Here is a 6,447-nt window from a genome sequence, read left to right as displayed (position 1 = left end):
GTTAACGGAAGAAGGGAACAAACAGCAATGAAGTTGCGAGCTAAGGCCTACCACATTCAATAGACCTCCGTGAACCCGGGTGGAGACCTGAATGGCCAGCAGTATGGCAAGACCTGGGACTCCTGGGTCCAGAGGCAGTGACATGGCCACAGAGGACTAGAACAGCGAGTGAAGTGTCCAGATGATATGAAGTGAGGGGAGAGGCACAAGAACACCCATACTTGCAGATAGTACCACTTGACCTGGCTTCAATGGCTACATGATCAGAACTCGACTAGAAGTAGAAAGAAGAGGGGGGTTAAAAAAAAAGAGTAATGTGCTACAATTTGATGAACTTTAACTGTACTTATGGATGTAGTAGCTCAAAGAAGGGAACAAATCTTTAAAACAAGGATCACTCCTGCCCCCTCAGTACACAGGGTTGGCAGGGATGGACAACATAGATATTGGCTACCCAAAATGGGGGGACCTATAAAGGCAAGAAGTGACTGGCTTACAAGCTTTCAAGAGGATGCCTGGTTCCAGACAGGGTGGGGGAAGGTAGAATCACCACTGAATGATTTCCAATCCGTTGGGACCGGCTGGCGAAAGGAAATGGGGTAAGACTCTTGTGTTACAATAGTGAATAATTGCCATCAGGTCTGACTGAGAGGCTAGGAAATATAGAGGTAGATGTTTTTTAACAAAAGGAAGAGAGTGTTTGATTTTGCAGCCCAGGAGCAGAGGTCCCTGGGACCATCAAGTGATAAGAACGGCCCTGAGAGGCAGTGATGCCAGGGATGGAGACAGAGAAGATGACGTGGACAGATGGAGCGGCTGGAGACACTGGATTCAGGGAGGGAGAAGGGCTGTGTGCTGGCAGCCAGGGTTGGGGGGCAGGCTTGTGTGGTGTACTCTTTGGGGTTATATGATGATGCATGGAGGGGACTGTAATCATTGCAATGAAACGAAATACGATGGACAAGTGTAAAGCTGATGATCTCCCATGTAAACCTCACAATAAAAACTTTTTAAAATAATCCCCCATGTGCTCCTTGGAAACCCTATACAGGGTTGCTATAACTCAGAATTGATTCAATGGTATTTAACAATGATGATTGTTATTATAGAGTTGTCTATTTTTTATTCAATTTTATTAGAGTTTCATTTGTGTATATTAAGGTATTTCATTGGGAGCATAAATATTTATTATGATTATGTCCTCTTGTTCAATTGACCCCATACTTATGATATAATATCCTTCTTTGTCTTTCATGCTGGTTTTTGTCTTAAATTCTATTTTATCAGAGATTAAAATAGACACTCCTGCTCATTTCTAACTGCTGTTACCTTGATATATTTTTCCATCCTTTAATTTTTAGTCTTTGTGTGTAAGGTGTGTCTCTTGTAGACAGCATACTGAAGGATTCTGTTTTCTTATCCACTCTACTGCTCTTAGCCTTTTGACTGGTGCATTTAATCCATTAGCATTCAGTATAATTATTGATAGGTATGAATGGTTTGCCGTCATTCTACTGTATGTGTTTGTGGTGCCGCTGTTTTCTTTGAGCCACATAATTTTCTGTGCTGAGTTCATTTTGTTTGTACCTTTTCTTGTTATTTTCTTCATTGCTGTTTTTTAATGTTTGCTAAATGTTCATGATTTTTCTTCTTTTCATCTTTATGTGAAAGTTTATTAATTTTCTTTGAGGTTATCCTGTAATTTATTCATTTCTTTCCCCCTTGAAAACAGTCTGTTGTATCTTGAAATCCACTTGCTTTCCTCACCATTTGGAAGTTCTCTAAGTACACTCTTTCTTCTTTTAGCTTTGTAGTTATCTTCGTTTTAAATTAATATCTCTGTTTCCCTTTTTTCAGTCTTGTTGGTTTGGGGTGTAGGACAAGCACTGGATTGCTAACCCCAAGGTCAGTGGTTCAAACCAAACAGATACTCCTCAGAAACCCTATACAGGAATTGACTTGATGGAACTTAACAACAATAAGTGAAACATATCTGAATTGAATTATGCATTACCTATTTCTGTGGGGTGTCCCATGGATGCCACCTGTGTAGCTGACCTATTTCCCTAGCAGAAACAATGACATGGCACTTGTATGTGACATTTTCCTAGCATCTCTTTAAGCTTAAAAATAAACAATTTGGAAAACTTGCAGTTTAGCACTTGGCATTTCACCAGAACTTTGCCACAACCCAAAAGCCAAGTCAGCTTTGTACTCCAGCTTGGAGGGCTTTGTTTATCTTTCCTAGGAGAAAATAGTATAAAAACCAGAGAATTTGTTTCAGAAGATATATAATGGAAAGTTAAAATAATCTTAAATCAATGCCTTGTGAAAATTTTATCAGGTCTAGATTTTTCTAAGAACATATAAATAAAGGTAATTTGATACACAATTGTTAGTCTTTTTCACTTATAATTATTATTTACTAAGATGTGAGGTAAGTGAGGGTAACACAGCTAAAACAGACAAAAAGACCATGTCTTTGAATAGACTTATCATTATACAAGGAGTCCTGGTGTGGCGCTGTGGGTTAATGCTCCAGACTGCAAAGCTTTTTGAACTGCAAGGTCGTTGGTTCAAGCTCACTAGCTGGTCCTTGGAAACCCTATACAGGGTGGTTATGAGTCAGAATCGACTCGGCGGCACTTAACAACAACAACATCGTTATACAAAACTTGGGAGTACAATGACTCTGTAGGATAAGCGCTGGACTATGAACCACAAATTCAGCTATTTGAGTCCTCTGGTCGCTCTGCAAGAGAAAAATGAGGCTTTCTGCTCCCGCCAAGACTTATAGCCTTACCCTAAACAGGGTTGCTATGAGTCAGAACCCACTTGATGGCAGATAACAACAACAATACAAAATGGAATATCATTATACAAAATTGTTTGATCACAAATACAATATCATTTATATCACACTTTTATCAAGAGACGATAAAAGTCCTGGTGTCATCTTTAGAATACATGAGAAATTCATTTTGTCTGGTGGTGCTGGCAGTGGTGTGCTGTGGAGTCATTTCCAACTCATAGCAACCCTGTATAGGGTGTTTGAGGCTATAATCCTCATCTTTCTCCCACAGAGTGGCTGGTGAGCTTGAACTGCTGAACTTGTGGTTAGCAACCCACCACCCTACCAGGGTTTCTCTCCTTTTTGTCAACCTAAAGAAAAATGATAAAAATGAACACATTTCTTCTGAACACTCAATGGTGTGGTCATATTTATAGATACTGAGTTTCAGTTGTACAAATGCAGGCTGGCCATGAGTGGTCAGATTTGCTTCTGTGAGAATAAAATCCCTGTACACATGTAAACTAACAGAGGTCACAGAGTAGGGGCTGGCCTGACAGAGGCCTGTTGATTTGCAACATGTACACGTATTATTCTCACCAACAATTTAAATGCTATCAAGTATTCTAAAATGTTCCAATCAGAACAAGCCATTGTTTTCAGGCAGACCTATATAATGGGGTTCATTAACCACCTCCATTGCCTGTGTTGTCAAACATCCGCACTACATCCACCTGCAGAGGCAGAGGAGTCTGAAAGGGGCCCTCCCATTAATCAGTTCAAACTTTGCTGCATCAAAGAGCCATTCGACTACATAGGCTGGTCCATGGGTACAGCCCAGACACAAAGCAAGAACAAAGGAGGGCTGTTGGCCTTGGACTAAGAAGAAAGCTACCGACGATGCTATGTCCCCACTAAGAAACTATCAACCCTTCAATGAGGAGTCCCTAGGTGGTACAAAGTGTTAAGCACTCAACTTACCCAGAGACCCCTCAGAAGAAAGTCCTGGAGATCTTCTTCCAGAAATTCACAGCCTTGAAACCCTATGGATCAGTTTTACTCTGACATACATGGGTCACTTAGAGTCAGCATGACTCATGGCAACTGATTTGATTTGTTTTTCTTTGTTTTGGTGGTCTCTCACTGGTTGTTAATAATCTCTACATTGTTAGAAAATAAGAAAGCTCATCTCTAGGTATGGCACTGTAGGATAATGCACTGGACCACAAGGTTGGTTTGAACCGCAAGGTTGGTGGTTCAAACTCACCAGCCCCTCCTCAGGAATTCTATATCGGGTTGCTATGAGTCAGAACCAGCTCAACGGCACTTAACAACAGCAACAACATCTGATGGGGATTGCCCTTGACAAGGATCCCATCGAACTAGTTGTCTCCTGCCTGTGTTATGCTGTGCAGTGCAGGTTCCCAAGTTCATTGTCAAGGGAATGGCCAGACTGAGATGTGGAATCTACAGAAAGACCTAGCCTACATCACCATCACCTTCACTTGGATTAACTTGGAAGACAAATGGTACAAAGCACAAGGACCAATGATGATGACAGATACAGAGAGATCCACTGTCACTAGGGAAGGCCACATCCAAGGTCCAAACTCATTGCTGAGCCAGAAAAGCAAAGGCTAAAAGAACGTGACATCAAACTGTGAGAAGAAGGTGCAATGTTCATTTTTCTGTGCGTAAAAATAAAAATGATCCTTTAAAACATATCAATCACATAAAAGATCTCACCACTCTCCAGATTTGGATAGTAGTAGATCCTAGAACACGGAGTTGCCCTGAGTTGGAATTGACATGACAGCTGCTAACAACAACAATATAACCTAGAACACACAACTCAATCAGGAATACTTACTGTTGTGTGTTATTTTTGAAATCAGTTAAATTGGGTGACTTGTCTTATTGCAGTCAGTTAGTAATTTACAATTTGAAATCTCCAAGTCCATGAAATGTCTTTTGCCCTTCAACCTTGAATTCTAGTTACATGGGTATATGTCTACCTCCTTACAAGACTGCAAGTTCATTCAAGAGAAAAAATGTATGTTACTCATCCTTAGGCTGATTTGATTTAGGACGAAGATGGATTCTATTTTACATATACACACAGAAACAGTATGGGCAAATGTAAGAACTCCATGTGGACCCACATCTCCAAAGATATCAGTCTCCTTGCCTCCGGTAAGCACATAGTATGAACACTACAAATGGCCATTTGGCTAGTAGTTCCCAATTCCACCATGGTTGTGTAGACAACTGCTTGTAAGAGTCAGCATGATACTAGTCTTTGCTACAGGAATAAATAGCTACCCCAAACCTCAACAGTTTATGAAAGCAATAGCTTATTTACTGGTCACAGAATGACTATTGCATGCTAAAAGCTCTCCAAGGATGTCCTCCCTGATGTGATCATTTCAAGATAGAGGTTGCATCCATCTGTGGTTTCTCCACATCACAATTGCCATTTGCCATCAAGTCAACTCTGCATAATGGCAGCCCCATGTGTGTCAGAGTAGAACTGAGCTTCGGAGGGTTTTCGTTGGTTGATTTTTCTGAAGTTGGTCACCAGGCCTTTCTTATAAGGCACTTCTGTTTGGACTCAAACCTCCAACCTTTTGGTTAATAGCTGAATGTGCTAAGCAATTGCATTTCTCAGGGATTCTTCATGTCAACAGTGTCACCATCAATGGGGAAAAAAAATGATAGAAACCCAATACTTGTCTTTAAGGAGCCATGGTGCTGTAGTAGATTGCTCATTGGACTGCTAACCGCAAGATCAGCAGTGCAAATCCACCAGCCTCTCTGCAGGAGAAAGATACAGCTTTCTACTCTCGTACAGATTTATATCCTCAGAAACTCTACACAGACCTGCTGGGAGTTGGAGCTGACTTGACGGCATACACCCGTCACCATCACCACACTTGTTTTTAACTGTCTTGGATGAGAAGAAACAAAGGATCCTCTTGCTCTTGGCCCATTGGCCTGAGCTAGCCACGTGGCCCCAATTCAATGAAGAAAGTGGCTGAGAACTAGCAGAGCACATGGAATATTTGATGAGTATGATTGTCCCTACCATAAACCAGTTTTCTTTTGTAAATGGGACCAAGATGCCAATGAAGGAATGCCACTTCTATAGAGACACAGTAGTCCCAGTGAGGACCATGACTATGATCTCATGTTTTGCTGTGTCATTGAATCAAGAGCTTCACCACTTTTTTATCAAGCAAGCTCCATGTTTATGCAATTGATTTTCAACATTTTCAAGGAAACAAGTCCTAAAAAGAAAATGTGCGTTCTACTCCATACAAAGCAAAGAGGTGTTATGACTTGACTTTGGAAGAACATTCTTAAAATACTATCTCATGCTCATCTGTTGAGACCAGTCCTTCTGCTACAGCTTGTCATTGCCCAGTTTTTTTTATCTCTTATAATAGTAACCAGCTTTGAAGCCAAAATAAACTCTGTTTTCTAGAACATCCCATCTGCCTCATGCTTCAACACCAGGCAGAACTTCCAGAACGCTTACTGGCTGTGGGAGTACAGACGAGAGATCAAATGTGTCATGGTTTCATCCCATCAAGGCTAAAGAGATGTACCCAGGTCATCATTGTTGCAAGAATGCCTACATTTAAGTTTCATCAACC

This window comes from Chrysochloris asiatica, unplaced genomic scaffold, assembly GCF_000296735.1.
Source record: "Chrysochloris asiatica unplaced genomic scaffold, ChrAsi1.0 scaffold00005, whole genome shotgun sequence".
NCBI lineage: Eukaryota > Metazoa > Chordata > Mammalia > Afrosoricida > Chrysochloridae > Chrysochloris > Chrysochloris asiatica.
Note: the sequence above shows the minus strand (reverse complement) of the source record.